This window comes from Plecotus auritus (assembly GCF_963455305.1).
Source record: "Plecotus auritus genome assembly, chromosome: 2".
In the NCBI taxonomy this organism is placed as follows: domain Eukaryota; kingdom Metazoa; phylum Chordata; class Mammalia; order Chiroptera; family Vespertilionidae; genus Plecotus; species Plecotus auritus.
Genome location: NC_137771.1, coordinates 54164110 through 54179966, shown reverse-complemented (window position 1 = coordinate 54179966; position 15857 = coordinate 54164110).

The window sequence follows — 15857 nt, the reverse complement described above, 5'->3', positions numbered from 1 at the left end:
CAGTCGATGTTGATGGTTGACCTGGATCAACCCATGATTTTGTGTGTTTTGGATTCTTAAAATAAATCCACTTTTCATCGCCAGTCACAATTCAATGCAAAAAGACTTTCTTTCATGCCGTTGAAGCAACATTTTACTGATGACTTTTTGGTTTTCCATTTGTCTTTCATTCAGTTGATGTGGCACCAATTTTCTTTCCTTTGAAATCTTTCCCATTGCTTGTAAATGATTGGAAATTGTTTGCTGAGCAACATTTAAACTTTCTGTGAATTGTTTTTGAGTTTGACACGCATCTACATCCAATAGTGCTTGTAATTGTTGGTCTTCAAACTTTTTTGGTAGACCTGGATGTCTTTGTCTTTCACATAGAAATCATCACTTTTAAAGCATTTAAACCAGTGTTCACAAGTATCTTGAGATGGAGCATGTTCACCATAAGCGTCCCAAAGTATACGATAACTTTCAGCAGCACTTTTCTTCAAAATAAAGTAATGCATTAAAACTTCCCACAAATGCTCTTTTTTTGGCACGGAATTCAACATTTTTAAGCATAAAAATATCTATGAAGTTAACACCTTCAGAAAATTTGACATATGAAGTTTTGAAGCTTGTTGTCAATACAACAAAATAGCATACATACCAAATCACATATATATCAACATAGGTGTAACTCCATCTATTGAAAAAAATCTGCATTATTAACAGATACACCTAATATACCTAATATAGGACCATGTAGAAGATATGTAGTATGTTCTTATTCAAATAGCAAGCAAAAAAAGAAACACTTTCTGTATCAACATCTGTCTAATGCTCCATACTCTCATCATGTATCTTCACATTCAAAGTGGTATCAAGTTCAAGAACAGTGTGATACTTAAAAGTGTGGATTATCTATCATTCATGTGCCATAAGAACAGAATTCCAAAAGGTAGAAGGACTTTTTTTGGCCTATTTAATTTTGAGCAGATTTCAATTATAATTTAATGCTATGCCTCATTTAATGCATATTTGGTCTCTGATGCTTTATGCTTCTGCTATCTTAACATAAAATATTTCAGTTTGGGCTAGGGCTATAATAGTTTTCTTTGAAATTTTGCTTCCAATTTAATTCGCCACACCCTTTTATGTAAATCCAGTTTAATTTTTAGTTGAATGTGATAGGTAATTTTGTATTGTTCCTTATCTTTTTGGATTCTGAAACCAGAAAAAAAGCACTTTACTTACTAGATTGCTGAGAAAAATAGAGTTTAATAACACATACACATACATTGGTTACAATGTATTTCTACAAATGAGGAGAGAAAAAGTTCCATTTCCTTTTTTTAAATTTGTCTTGAGTGTCCTAAAGTTAAGTAAATGTGAAAATTCAAATGTTGTGCAATGTATCATGACTACCAGCTATTATACTATCTCCCTAAAACCTTTACCTTCCCCTTCTATTTTCTACTTATCTCTCTCAAAATGTCCAAAGCTTCACTAAACTCTCATTCTCTATGATGGCCTAACCTCATGGTTCATAAAAACCAAAAGCTATTTTACTGGTTTCTCAAGAAAACAAAACAAAAACAAGTATAGGAACCATTATGAACTGGAACCTAAGCTTTATTTGTATACTTAATTTTAAAGACAGAAGATAATGGAATATAACTGTTAAGGAGAAGAGGTCTATAGAGAGGGAAAGAGAGAAAAAGAGAAGGGATTTGACCCTAGAAAGATCAGTGGTTGTTTTTTTAGAATGAGAAACTTTTTATTCATTGCAAATAGTTGGAAAAACACAGCATATGAAAATTCAGACTAAGGTAATTTTGTGCATTTAGGGCTGTAAATTAAAGAGTAAGCATCTAATTGTCTCTATGCTACCTTCAAGAGTTACATATTTATCTTACTTAACTTCTAACAGGTTTTTATTAAGTTGGTTATTCCCAAATTCTTTATTCTTATTTATCTTTTTTGCATATCATTTCTTTATTCCACATTCTTTCAGTCATTCCACTAGTCTTCATGGCTGACTTATCTTACTCTCTGTGGAGGCTGAGTATTAAAATATTCTAAAGATCTACTCTGTTCCTTCTTCTGTATAAGCATCTTTATCTATTTTATCTGATCCATGATCAAGTACATGATTTTAATTAGTATCTATATAGAAATAATTCCAAATTATACCTCCCAATTGTGATTTTTTTCTGATGCTTTATAAGGAGAGAAATTAGGACAAAAAGAAAGATGAAAAAAATACATTTCTCTGCCCAATCTATCTCAATTAGGTATCCATGCCTTGATCTGAGAGCACTTCATTTCTCCCACAGTTCTCAACTAAATTTTGTCAATAGAGTCTAAGCAGAGTGTTTAAAGCTAGATGGTCAGCTATTCAATACAATACTTGGCAAGAATATATCCTCAATCAATATTTCTAAAATAAATTACATGGTCAGTGCTAAAGTAGGAAAATACATACTATGGAATGAATGGGTAAAAGAGGAGCATGTATCCCAATATAACTTATTTTTAATTTTATCTCCTTTTCCAGGGGTTTTCTATGCTCTCCTCTGTCATGAGTCACATTCCCTCAAGGCACACAATTTTTATCACACATGACCTCTTTCACTTAGCTTATATACATGAGGGGAAGTATAGAAGGCACGGCGAGATGAAAATTATACAATTAACACAGCCCTGCCTTTGTTAACTAATGCCAACGCCACCTCTATTTTATTCTGGTATAATCTTTCTCTTTTCCACTCTTACCCTCATTGTACCCTCAATCACTTCATTCTTGCACTTTCTTAGGTACTCAATATTCCTGCGTCTTCCCTCTGATCTGTCGCATACACTGAAAGCTAAACTATATTTTTAAATAACAAGGTTTTAACAAAAACTTTAATGGAATGTTTGCCAAGACACACTGAATAAATTACATAGATACATTTAAAGCTCTTCATAGAAATGTGCACTTGAAACCTATATAATCTTATTGGCCAATTTCACCCCAATAAATTTAATTATAAATAAATAAGCAAACCCTTTAATAATATGGCTGTGGTTTACTTCCAATTTTACTTCTCTTGCCACATATACTGGACATGTCACACACATGCTGAATACTTACTGTCCTCCCTTAATGCTTTGCAACCTTCAGTATGCATACCACCATTAAAATTTCATTTCTGGAAGGAATCCCTTTCTATCCACTCCCCTCTCACATTGTCAATTCCAATTATATACCAAAGGAACAATATCCCTGGTGGAATCCAACTCTTTTTAAACCTTTAGGTGTGCCCTTGATTCATACAACCATCGTTTTCCCTGCATCAGCCCCAGCACATCGTCTTTGTATTAACTAATCTGCTTACTCTGAACTATCCCCTATTTAGCTTTAACTCAGTTCCTGATCTGCGTGGATTCCAACTTTGAGTCCCACCTTGTCCTTTGAATCTGACACTTGCTCTGGGTTTGACATTTTGCTGCCTTCTGCAGCCATCTTGCAGAATATTTTTCTAACTATGCTACTTGCAACTATTCTGGGTAAATATTCCAAGCAGCCTACCCAACTCTGTGATGCTATATCCCAGGTAAGCCCTTACAGATAGAATCCTTGTTCATGAACCGTTCCCAAACTCTACAATTTTAGTCATCTTTGACTAGCCAACACATATCACAGTCTCTGACACAATAGTCATCGAATGGATAGACATATGAATAAATTTGACAGTTTAATTTAATCTTTTTCTTGTTTATTGCCTCATTTAATTTTGATTTGCCCTTTATGATAAAACATACTACTGCCTGACTGTTTCTATATAAATCTGTGCAGGGACTATCTTTCATACCACGAGGCCTGGACAGGGAGCAAGAAAGGAGTCAGGGAGCATGGGATTATTTTCTTCTTATCTGGCAAAGTACACTGCATGCCAAAGGCATAAGAAACAACATTAATTTGTATTGAGTTCAATATTGAAATTTGCACTTAATACCACATAGGAAACTAAATTTGCAAGGTATGAATAGGCTTATCCTGCTAGTAGAACAGTCCATCCAATAATTGTTTCAACTGGAAGCAGAATAAAGCCTTTGGCTTTATGTATTTAGCACATGATTTTTATTTTCATCAAGATGATTTAATATCTCGACTAGTCTTGGCCAAAACAACGTAGTCTCTTATCTGGGCTGCCATTGCTTCAACTCTTCCATTATTGCTATCTCTTTTCCAAAGAAAAGTGCAGCCAGACATGGCCTTTCAAAACCTAAGCGGCATCATGTCATTTCTCTGATCAGATCCTTTAATTGAACTCCCAGCTCTCTCAGAAACACCCAAAGTTCTTATCTGACATCAGCTCCTATCACTACCTGGCAAAATATACAATTATTATTATTTTTTTTTAGTATCTGCCTGCCTCTCCTTGAATTTAAGTTCCAAAAGCAAGAATTTTATTTTGCTTGCTGCTTTCTGTTCAGTGACTAGAATACTTTTGGCACTGTTTTGAGTATTTAAAAATCTTACAAAATCATACATTCATTAAATATGAGATAAAATGGAAAATTAATACAATTTTGAGCACACAAATAATGATCATGTCATCATAAGTATGTGTGTATATAAACTTCTGTGTAATAGACATGCTGGCTCATCCTTTTCTGTTGTTTACTTTTCTAAATAATTGAATATCAGGTATGCCCACGTAAAGTTAAATTTGAACCATGGTATCCTATATAATAAAAGCCTAATATGCTAAGTGTCCAGTTGTCCAGTCAGCCATTCAACCAATCGAAGCGTAATATGCTATTGGTATGCTAAGGCCACTCAACTGCTTGCTAAGACATGCTGAGGGATGTTGGAGAGCTGGTTTTGGCCTGACAGCAGAATGACCAGTTGCTATGACGTGCACTGACCACCAAGGGGCAGATGCTTAATGCAGGAGCTGCCCCCTGGTGGTCAGTGCACTCCCACAGGGGGAGTGCTGCTCAGCCAGGAGCTGGGCTCACAGCTGGTGAGCACAGCAGTAGTGGTGGGAGCCTCTCTCACCTCCGTGACAGTGCTAAGGATGTCCAACTGATAGCTTACTAGTAGGGCTGCTCCCCATGGGAGTGGGCCTAAGCCATCAGCAGACATCCCCCCCAAGTCAGACATCCCCTGAGGGCTCCCAGACTGTGAGAGGGTGCAGGCCAGGCTGAGGGACGCCCCCCTCAAGTGCATGAATTTTGTGCACTGGGCCTCTAGTCTAACATAAAAGTACTAGTTAATCTAGAATCACACTACTCAATATAATTAAAAAATTAAAATGTGACTAGTACAAGTGAAGATATATTATAAATGTAAAATACATAACAGATTTTAAAGACTTAGTACGGGAAAATACACAATATGTTATTAATAATTTTATGTTGATTGCATGAGGAAATAATAGTCTTTTAAAAATAATTGATCAAATAAAATGTATTATAAAATTAATTTTACTTTTTTACTTTTATCTTTCTTAATGTGGCTTCTGGAAAATCAAAAATGACATATGTGGCTCTATTCATTATATCTGCATTGGACAGCACTGATACAGACCTTTGGGCAGAGTCAACTGCTAGAGTCAAAATCTCCTGTTAGAGCACAGTAGCATTAAAGATGCTAAACATTTTTTAATTTATTAAGCCACTAACTTAAAGACAATCTGCCACTTAATGTCAGAAAGTGTTTGTTTCTACTAATGGTGTGACAGGTTTGTTTTATCTAACAATGAAAATTATGTAAACTTTTTTATGCTTTCATATTTCTTCCATGTTTTCATATTTCTTAGCATCTGTTGCTTAAAAACAGAATCTCAAATGTAACTCTCAGTCCTGAGTTTCTGAGCTTATTTCCCTCTTCTTCTGTTGTGATTTCTAAGTATATTTTCATATTCTTTTTTAATATATTAGGTGTAGAGGGATGCCATCTGTGCATCCAATTCTTTTAAAAATAAATAGAAATTGTAACTTACTGACTTCAATAAATATAATTAATGTTACCATATATCATATATTGAGTTCTTATGCTACCTACATTCAATAAATATCTCCTATTTAATTGCTACAGCAAACCCTCTGAAAAACTTTTGAGTAAAGAAACTAAGGCCTTGAGAAGCTGAATACATTTCATCATGCTTGCAGCAAGTTATAGATTGGATAGATAGATGGCAAATCACTATTCCTAACAGACAGCCCTGTAAGTACAATGCAACATTAGGCTGCATTGCCAAGATTCAACTGGACCCAGAATTGCAACACCAGCATATATACCTGGTATTATACATTGAATGGATTCTATCCTGTCTTCATTTTTTTAGTATCCATGAGACACATTGTCATATGTTTACTGTGAGCTCCCTCAGCACCACAGATTTTTAACTTAGTAGAAGTTTAAAATAGTTCATTGTTCATTGCTGGCAGCATCTCAATCACCTCCTCCTACACCCAAAGATTGCAGAAGATGCACAAAGTTCCTGTGGAATCTTGACATTCTCAGGCAAAGGTGCATTTGGTATTAAATGTCATGTGCACAATCAGAGATACACTAAACTCCTTCTCAAAGCAGAACCAACTCCTAATAACAGAATGGAATAACCAGGTTGCCTTGCCAATACATGTTTCCATGTCATGTTAACTGAGCCACCCAAGGGGAAGAAATACTGCCTTATGTTTATATTATACTTTTCACACAGAAGGATGTCCAAATGCTTCATTGGTTTTATCTACAGTGATCGATCTCCCAGAGCTGAAATAGGCACCCATTAAGGCCAGTCCACAGAACCATGGCATTTAGGAAGGGAGATGAAAAAATTAACTTCTCAAGTGAGAAAGGCAGGAATAATTTTATGTACACAGAAGGCAATTCCACCATTGGAATTCCTCCAAGATGCATGTGTTCTTACTCCTCTTTGTACTTAGATTAGGTCGAAAACCTTTTATACAGGGGTGGTGACTTCTTCTGGGCTCCATATGTGGCCTCTATTTGCTTAGTCAATGTAAATGTTAATAAAATAATATGCAAATAAAATGCATCCTGTAACCTCGCTCTTATTATACAGGCCAAGGTCTGAACATTGCATTATGAGTAAATGTTATTCTTGTCCTTTGTTCCAGAATTGATCACTTGTTTGAAATTATCACTTTGGTGTTAATAAGGGGCCTGTCATAGTAACATAGGGGTTCTTTAGTGGCCATCCTGAGAGGTCCATGTCAGGGTCAACCTGCTAAGTAAATAATCATCACTTCATCCAAGGGGCACACATGCAAGCCAGTTTTGAGTCATTTTAAATAACCTGCTTGCACAGTTAACTTCTCTCTGCTGTGGAAAGGTTACACACTTTCCACTGTAATTTTGGATTTCTTTTTATTCCCTCACTTTCTTTTCCATGGAAAAAAATAGTTTTTGATGAAGCCATAAGAAAAGAAAGAGAGCTCAATTACTGATCAGCATTGATGATTATAGAATAAAGAAATGTATTTCATAGACTGTATTTGAGGTGTTTTTATTTATTTTTTATTTTTTTAATTTAATAAATCTTTATTTTTCAGATTATTCTAATTGTTCCTCTTTTTTCCCCCCATGGCTCCCCTCCTCCCAGTTCCCACCCCACCCTCTGCCCTTACCTCCCCACACTGTCCTCATGCATAGGTGTACGCTTTTTGTCCAGTCTCTTCCCGCACCTCCCACACCCCTTTCCCCCTGAGAATTGTCAGTCCACTCCCTTTCTATGCCCCTGATTCTATTATATTCACCAGTTTATTCTATTCATCAGATTTTTTTATTCACTTGATTTTTAGATTCACTTGTTGATAGACATGTATTTGTTGTTCATAATTTTTATCTTTACCTTTTTCTTCTTCTTCCTCTTCTTAAAGAATACCTTTCAGCATTTCATATAATACTGGTTTGGTAGTGATGAACTCTCCTTTAGCTTTTTCTTATCTGTGAAGCTCTTTATCTGCCCTTCAATTCTGAATGATAGCTTTGCTGGGTAGAGTAATCTTGGTTGTAGGTTCTTGCTATTCATCACTTTGAATATTTCTTGCCACTCCCATCTGGCCTGCATAGTTTCTGTTGAGAAATCAGCTGACAATCGTATAGGTGCTCCCTTGTAGGTAATTAACTGTTTTTCTCTTGCTGCTTTTAATATTCTCTCTTTGTCCTTTGCTCATGGCATTTTAATTATGATGTGTCTTGGTGTGGTCCTCTTTGGATTCCTTTTGTTTGGGGTTCTGTGCACTTCCTGGACTTATAAGTCTATTTCTTTCACCAGGTGGGGGAAGTTTTTGGTCATTATTTCTTCAAATGGGTTTTCAGTATCTTGCTTTCTCTCTTCTTCTGGCACCCCCATAATTCGGATGTTGGTACGCTTGAGGTTGTCCCAGAAGCTCCTTACACTATCTTCAAATTTTTGGATTCTTTTTTCTTGTTGCTTTTCTGGCTGAGTGTTTTTTGCTTCTTTGTATTTCAACTCTTTGACTTGATTCTTGCGGTCCTCTAGTCTGCTGTTAGGTCTCTGTATAATATTTTTTATTTCAGTCAGTGTATGTTTAATTTCTAGCTGGTCCTTTTCATATCCTCGAGGGTCTTGCTAAATTTATTAGCCTTTTCTATGAAATTCTTAAAAAGCCTTATAACCGTGGTTTTGAACTCTATATCCAATCATTTGTTTTCCTCCATTTCTTTCATTTGTGATCTGTTTCTTTGTCTCCGCATTTTTGTTGCTTCCCTGAGTTGGTAGAGTAGCTTTGTGTGATAGGTGTCCTCTAGGACACAGTGGCTCAGCCTCTTCAGTTACCTGAGGTGGACACTCTTGGTGCACCCCTTTGTGGACTGTGTGCTCAGCCTTGTTGTAGTTAAGTCTTGATTGTTGTTGGTATCACTGAAAGGAATTGACCTCCAGGCCAATTGGCTGTGAGGATAAGCTGTGTCCAAGCTGGGAAACTTCTGTACTGGAGACACTCATGAGATAAGACTTGCAAAATTGCAAAAGGCTCTGTGCTCAGCTTGGATGGGGCAGAGTTTCAGGGCAGAGCAGATAGCCTTGGCTTCCTGTCAGCCCTGCCCTATGAGGCCCCTGGGTCTCAGTGTCCCTTGGTAATTGCTGCAAGCACCTCTGAGAGAAAGCCGCCCTCGAGTTTCGCCTGCTTCCAGACAGTCCAGTTTTTCCCCAAATGAGTCGGGGTTCCCAGAAACTTGCCCAGAACTGGAGTTTAGTGCAGTCGGGAGCTTCTGTCTCCCTCCCGCTTTAGAAAGCCAGCCACGCACTCAGCCACCCATGCACACAGCTGCCTGTCCTCTCCACGTGCGAGTCTCTGTACCTCAGCCTTTTGCAGCTCCTTTGAGTCTAAATGTGCTTTCCTCTTTTCTTCTAGTTGTAGAATTTCCACTCAGCCAGCTTACCTGTGGTTTTGGATGGTGTCCGTTTTGTCTTTTAGTTGTAGTTTTGATATTGTTGTGCAAGGCAGCAGTTTAGTGTTTACCTATGCTGCCATCTTGGTTTCTCCAGGATTAATATCCTTTTTTAAAAAATTTCTTTATTGATTAAGGTATTACATATGTGTCCTTATCCCCCCATTACCCCCCACCTCCCATTCATGACCCCACCCCCCTGTTGTCTGTGTCCATTAATTAGGCTTATATGCATGCATATAAGTCCTTTGGTTGATCTTATTTGAGGTGTTTTTAATTGATTGATCCATTATTTTCTAAGGTCAAAGGAGAACTCTAGGAAAGCTCAGCCTTGTCTCTTAGAATCTTAGAAAAGCCATGAGAAGCTCTGTTGAACTGTTTTGTTGTAGAGAAGTTGAAAAGCACAGTAAAAATGTTTTCTTTCAAAATATGTTTTTAGTTTTTCCTAAAAATGTGTTTAAACACATGCTGAGGACCCTTAAATTAATGAGTTTATTGCAAAAACAATGTATAACTCCAATGCAGAAGTTTTAATGCTGAACTTTAATATTTATAGAGGGCAAAATTACAGGTACATACTTACACACACACACACACACACACACACACACACACACACACAAACACTGACATCCAGGCTGGAAATGCATTCTGTCTGAATTTGCTAAAGAAGGTCATCTCTTGTATTTCCAAACTGATTCCAATTGTTGTATCCTATCATTGTCCCTATTTCACTGAATATCATGAGAAGCAAAAGATTGAAATACTTGTTTTTACTTAGAAGCTTACATTATACCTAATCATAAGTAATGTGTATGTATACAAGTATGTGATTGTGTGTGGATGTATGTGTATGTGATATTAAAATATTAATTTACATTTATTTTTATTATCTTGGTTTTACTCACAATTTTCTTTTCCATATATGCTTTCTTTTCAGTCACATTGGGACCACACATATTATACACATAGGCGCAAAAAACACATGCAAAATTAGAGTATTTTAGAAAGTTTTAGGGCAGTTTAAGCCTTAATAACTTCAGAAGCATAAATGTTACAAAACTGTAAAATATATATTTTGAAAGTTTAATTAGTTGAAATGCTTGCACTATTTTATTTTATAAATTCTGAGTAATCAATTCTGAATATTAAATTTTGTTTCAATCACTTTATCATTTTCAATCAGAGGAATAGAAACAAAAAGTCAAATACATATTTATATGTACACATATTAAATACTATCAATTTCTTCCCCTTAACACCTCTATTCCATTTACATTCTGCCTAGCTGAATCCCTAACATATAGATTTATGTAGAATTTTAATGTGGGATTTATCAATGTATATGTGTTCATTTTTTTCTTTTTTGTGGAATATTTTGGTTTTTCAAGGAAGGTAACCTTTATTTTGCTTTAATAACACATTTTAAAGGTAATTTATTATATTTAACTCACAGGTATCTTCAGCACCTTTTGTATTTTTTTTTCCATTTTTAAGCATTATTTTTAAAAGATGTTTTATTGTTGATGTTATGAGGCTAACCTTCCAGTTATTATACCTTGAAAATATTACTTGGTTTTTGTATTGCTGTCTTATTTAAATACTATTGGCCTGGTGCACGAATCCATGCACATTGAAAGGAAATTAATTAGAAGAAATATTTTAATATTGGCCCTTTCTCTATAATAGAAGTGTCAACCAAATTCACGATTGACAATGACAGATGGAAACACATGTGTGCAATTGGCACCAGTGAGAGCTTTATATGTATCATACACACACGAGTCAACTTAGCCTTTTATAGATATAGAATAAACTTGCTAAATTAGACCTGCTTTCTGATTTAGCTAAACTTTTTCCAGACCAGTGAAGCACCCCAACTTCTCTTTCAGTAAATATCAACACGAAGCAGATTATTATTGTACATCATGCAGGGAGAACAAAGGGTGAAATATTTAACTGCAGCAATGTTTGACTATATTCTGTGCAGTGAGAAAACCAGAAGTCATTTTCAAGGTCCACCATTTCTTACTTCTTTTCAGTCAGGTCAAGTTTCTAAGCTTTCTAAATCTCCATTTTCTGGCTAATGAAAAGGAAATAGGATTCCAACAAGTCACCTATCTACCTACTCCAGGACTTCTGTGAGGATCAAATGAGATGAGGCATGGGAAAAACACTTCACAGAAATTTGCTTAAAGTGTGAAATGTTTCCACCTGGGCTGAAGAAACTGCAAGGAAGCTAGTCGCTAGGGAGAGGAAGCCAGGCATTGCTACTTGACGTCATTATCCTAACGGTCAGACACTTAGCATATTAGCCTTTTATATATGTACTAGTGGTCCGGTGCACAAAATTTGTGCATGGGGGGTGGGGAGGGAGTGTCCCTAAGCCCGGCCTGCACACTCTCCAATCTGGGATCCCTTGAGGATGTCTAACTGCCAGTTTAGGCCCGATCCCTGCAATTGGGCCTAAACCGGCAGTCAGACATCCCTCTTACAATCCAGGACCGCTGGCTCCTAACCGCTCGCCTGCCTGCCTTGCCTGACCATCCCTAACTGCCTCTGCCTGCTGGCCTGATCGCCCCCAACTGCCCCCCCACACCTGTCTGGTTGCCCCCAACTGCCCCCTCCCTACTGGCCTGCTTGCCCCACGCAGCCTGCTGTTCAGTCATTTGGTCATCCCTCACTAACCCCCCTGCCAGCCTGGTTGCCCCACGCAGCCTGCTGTTCAGTCGTCTTTCTAGTTCCATGGTCAGCAAACTGTGGCTCGCAAGCCACATGCGGCTCTTTGGCCCCTTGAGTGTGGCTCTTCCAAAAAATATCATGGCCTGGGTGAGTCTATTTTGAAGAAGTGGCATTAGAAGAAGTTTAAGTTTAAAAAATTTGGCTCTCAAAAGAAATTTCAATCGTTGTACTGTTGATATTTGGCTCTGTTGACTAATGCGTGCCGACCACTGGTCTAGTTGTTTTGGTCGAGATGGCCCCTGGCTTTTTATATATCAGGATAGATCAGTTTGGCTGGATATGGAATTCTAGATTTGGTTATTTTTCTTCATTTGTTAAAAGCCTACTATTTGTTTTCTTGTACCAACATTGCTGTTAACATTTGACCTCAGTTAAATTTTTTTAATTGGTAAACAGTATCTCCTTTCTCTCTGGAAATTTTGAGAATATTTTCTTTTCCCCCCTATAATTCTCCATGGGCCCTTCAATCTGATTTGTTTCATTGTCTTATTTTGTTATATTTATCTTTTTTCTTTGTAATTGAATATATTCTTTACATTTTCATATTTTATTCTTCTTGGGGCTCTGTTAGCCTATTGTGATATTGGGTGGCACTTTCTTATCTTTTATGTCTCCTAACTTTAAAAATATATATATTTTTATATTTCTTTATTTTTCCCTGCTATCTTCTTAGAGACTTACTTGGATTTATCTTAAAAGTTGCTAATCAATACTGTTACTTGTCCTGAATATTTTATTATTTAATAAACTTATATGTTTTTAACTTGTATACTTGATCCTTTTTATTATTTCTTGTTCCTTTATATTACACAAAGTTCCCTTGATCTTTTGCATGTTTGATATGCTTACTTGAAATTCTTTATCTATATGTGACTGCCTATTGAATCTGATGATACTACTTTTCTAGTCTGTTAGGATTTTGGAAGTAAATGTTCTGATATTTCTCATCATGGTCTCTTGAATTTTCAGTCCCAAAGTGATTCTTAGACTTTTTACAAATCTTTGGCTTTTAGTTTCATCCTCATGGCATTTCCAAACGTATTGTATGCAGATAGTTCTTGAGCATTTTAAATAATCTCCAATAAAACTCAGATTTGCCTTTTAACTTTCCCCTCTAACTTCTTAGGATGAGTGTTCTTGGTTTGTCTAAGTTATCATTCAACCGCCTTCTTTCCAACTTCTAAGATTTTTGTTGCCATTGTCTCCTTTCTTATTCTCCCCAATAGTGTATATAAAATTACATTTTTTAAAGAAATACTCATTTTAATAGGTCTTTGGAAAGGAGTATAGATCTGCTCTCCTTATTTAGTCTACTATCTTTATTCAGAAACCTGGCATGCCTAACTGTTTAACCTTAACATACATTTTTTTTACCTTCTTATTGATGACTTTTTTTCATCTTTCCATTAAGAAGATAACTACATTACCCCCTGAAATTCTTTAATATTTGTATTTGTAACTTATTACAATACCTTCTGTTATAGGTTTTATACCCCCTAGTCAATTGTATTATTATTTATCTTTATATTTTTAAACAAAATTTAATTTATGTACATGATTTTATAAATGCGAATTTGGTTCCTAAATAGTCACTGAGAAATATATCATTTAAAATTTTACTTCTAGTTTCTGCAACGTGTGTTTAACAACACAACAAAAAGGACTAATAATTACCTTCTTCTGCTCTCCACTCCTTAGGTCCTACTCTTATGAACATTTCTGTGTTGGAAAAATATCTTCTGGACCCATTGCTAGAGAGATACACAACCAGAACCTTGCACATCATGATAAAATTAATAAATCTATCTCTGGAATTCAGGGAGATAATCTCTCTCTTGTGTAAACAAATATGACAGTGAAAATATGGTAGGGCTTATAGTGGTGTTTATCAAAACAAATAAATGTATTTTATAACATAGACAAATAGTGTACTTAAAAATAAGGTTACTCTTTTTAAAGTCCAATAGCAAATTTCTGTGCAAGTTAATGATATTTGTGCACATTGACCTTGAGCAGAGAAAGCCTCTGTCATGTGGTGCCTGTCTGACTTGTGTCTCCATTAGTTTAACCTAGTGTCCTCTTTTGTCATATATATAGTCTTTCACAAACTTTGATCATTTCCCTTGCTGTTTGTCAGCATATGAAATAGTGAATGTCCCTGTAAAGAAAGATATGAAAACCAAGAGTGATTTAGAGAAGAATAAAATGGAGGATTTTTTAAAGTACTATTCACAAGCCTTCTGTTTCTCTGCCTTTTATCAGTGCCAGTTGCTGCATTGAAGGCTGACAGCTGCTTTGTTGTGTTTTTAATTTAAAAGTTTTCATCACAAGCAATAAATTCATATTTATCTCTCATAAAAAATTAAAAGCTATTTTATATTGTTAAATAGTAAATTCCCATATATGGTAACCAGAGATCCTCAATAAATGGTCATCTAAGCAAATCACATTTGAGAAGATGCTTGTCAGTAAGTATAATAGCCTGTTAAACATACATGTAGCAGTTGGCAAAATTTGTTTTAGATTTTCGTTTACCTTTTATATACACAACATTTTTTTATTGTAAATCTTCTAAGGGTAAGTACTATGGTTGATGTACCTGTATATCCTAGGTTCTAGCAGGCTATTTTGCATGGCATGGATATTGATTACTACAAATGAGGATACTGCACATGGTGGTGATGATACACTCTTCAAAAAATAGCACAGAATATCAGTATCTATATTAACCATAATGATAACAATATCTATGATTTGGCACTCATCTTTGCCAATAATCATTCTTGGTTACTGGTGATGGAAAACAAATAACTAAATTCCACATATCCTTTTACATCTAGGGCTCTAAATTCAAATTAATGGTAGCCATTTTCATGCACTTGCATGAGATTTGGAAAGTAGGAGTTAGGTGAGGCACCTCCTAGTATTTTAACTTTTGCTCTTTGCAAGCAGATTGGTAGACATGAGTTTTTCTGTAGTAGGATTCCTGTGAACTATAATTCACTTCATGGGAGTTGAAGTGAAGTGATGATAGTGGCAGTCTTCAGACCCTTCAAGTACAGCTATGGCCCTTTGTTCTTGTGACTCATGTGAGGCAGTGGTGGCTCCCTGACCTCACAACTTCTGGTTGTGCAATTTAAGTAGCAACCCTGATACATTCATTAGTTTGAGTTGTAGTTTTGAGATGAGATTATTTCTGTAGCCTAGACTTTAGCATGCTCCCCCAATCCTCCAAAGATGTTTCTAAGCACTTATTCTTATGTATTAAATATGCTTCTTTTTAAAATAACTATACCGATTTTAATTTCCAGTACTGATCCTTGAATGACACAACAACTAACACTTTCTAAATAACTAGAGGCCCAATGCACAAAATTCGTGCACGGGTAGGGTCCCTAGGCCTGGCTGGAAATCAGGGCTGATCTGTGGGTGACTGGCAGGACGATTGGGGTTGGGGGGGAGGCAGCTCCAGCATTGAGCATCTGCCCCTTCGCCGTCAGTGCACATCATAGTGACCAGTCATTCCACGGTCGATCCGCCGTTCAGTCGATTTGCATATTAGGCTTTTATTTTATAGGATTACTATGAAGCAGATATCCCCCAAATCAATATATATATAGATTATCACTCAAATCATTAATAGTATTTTCCCATTTTTACAGATGAGAACACTGAGCGCTGAAATACTATATTGCTAGTAGATGGC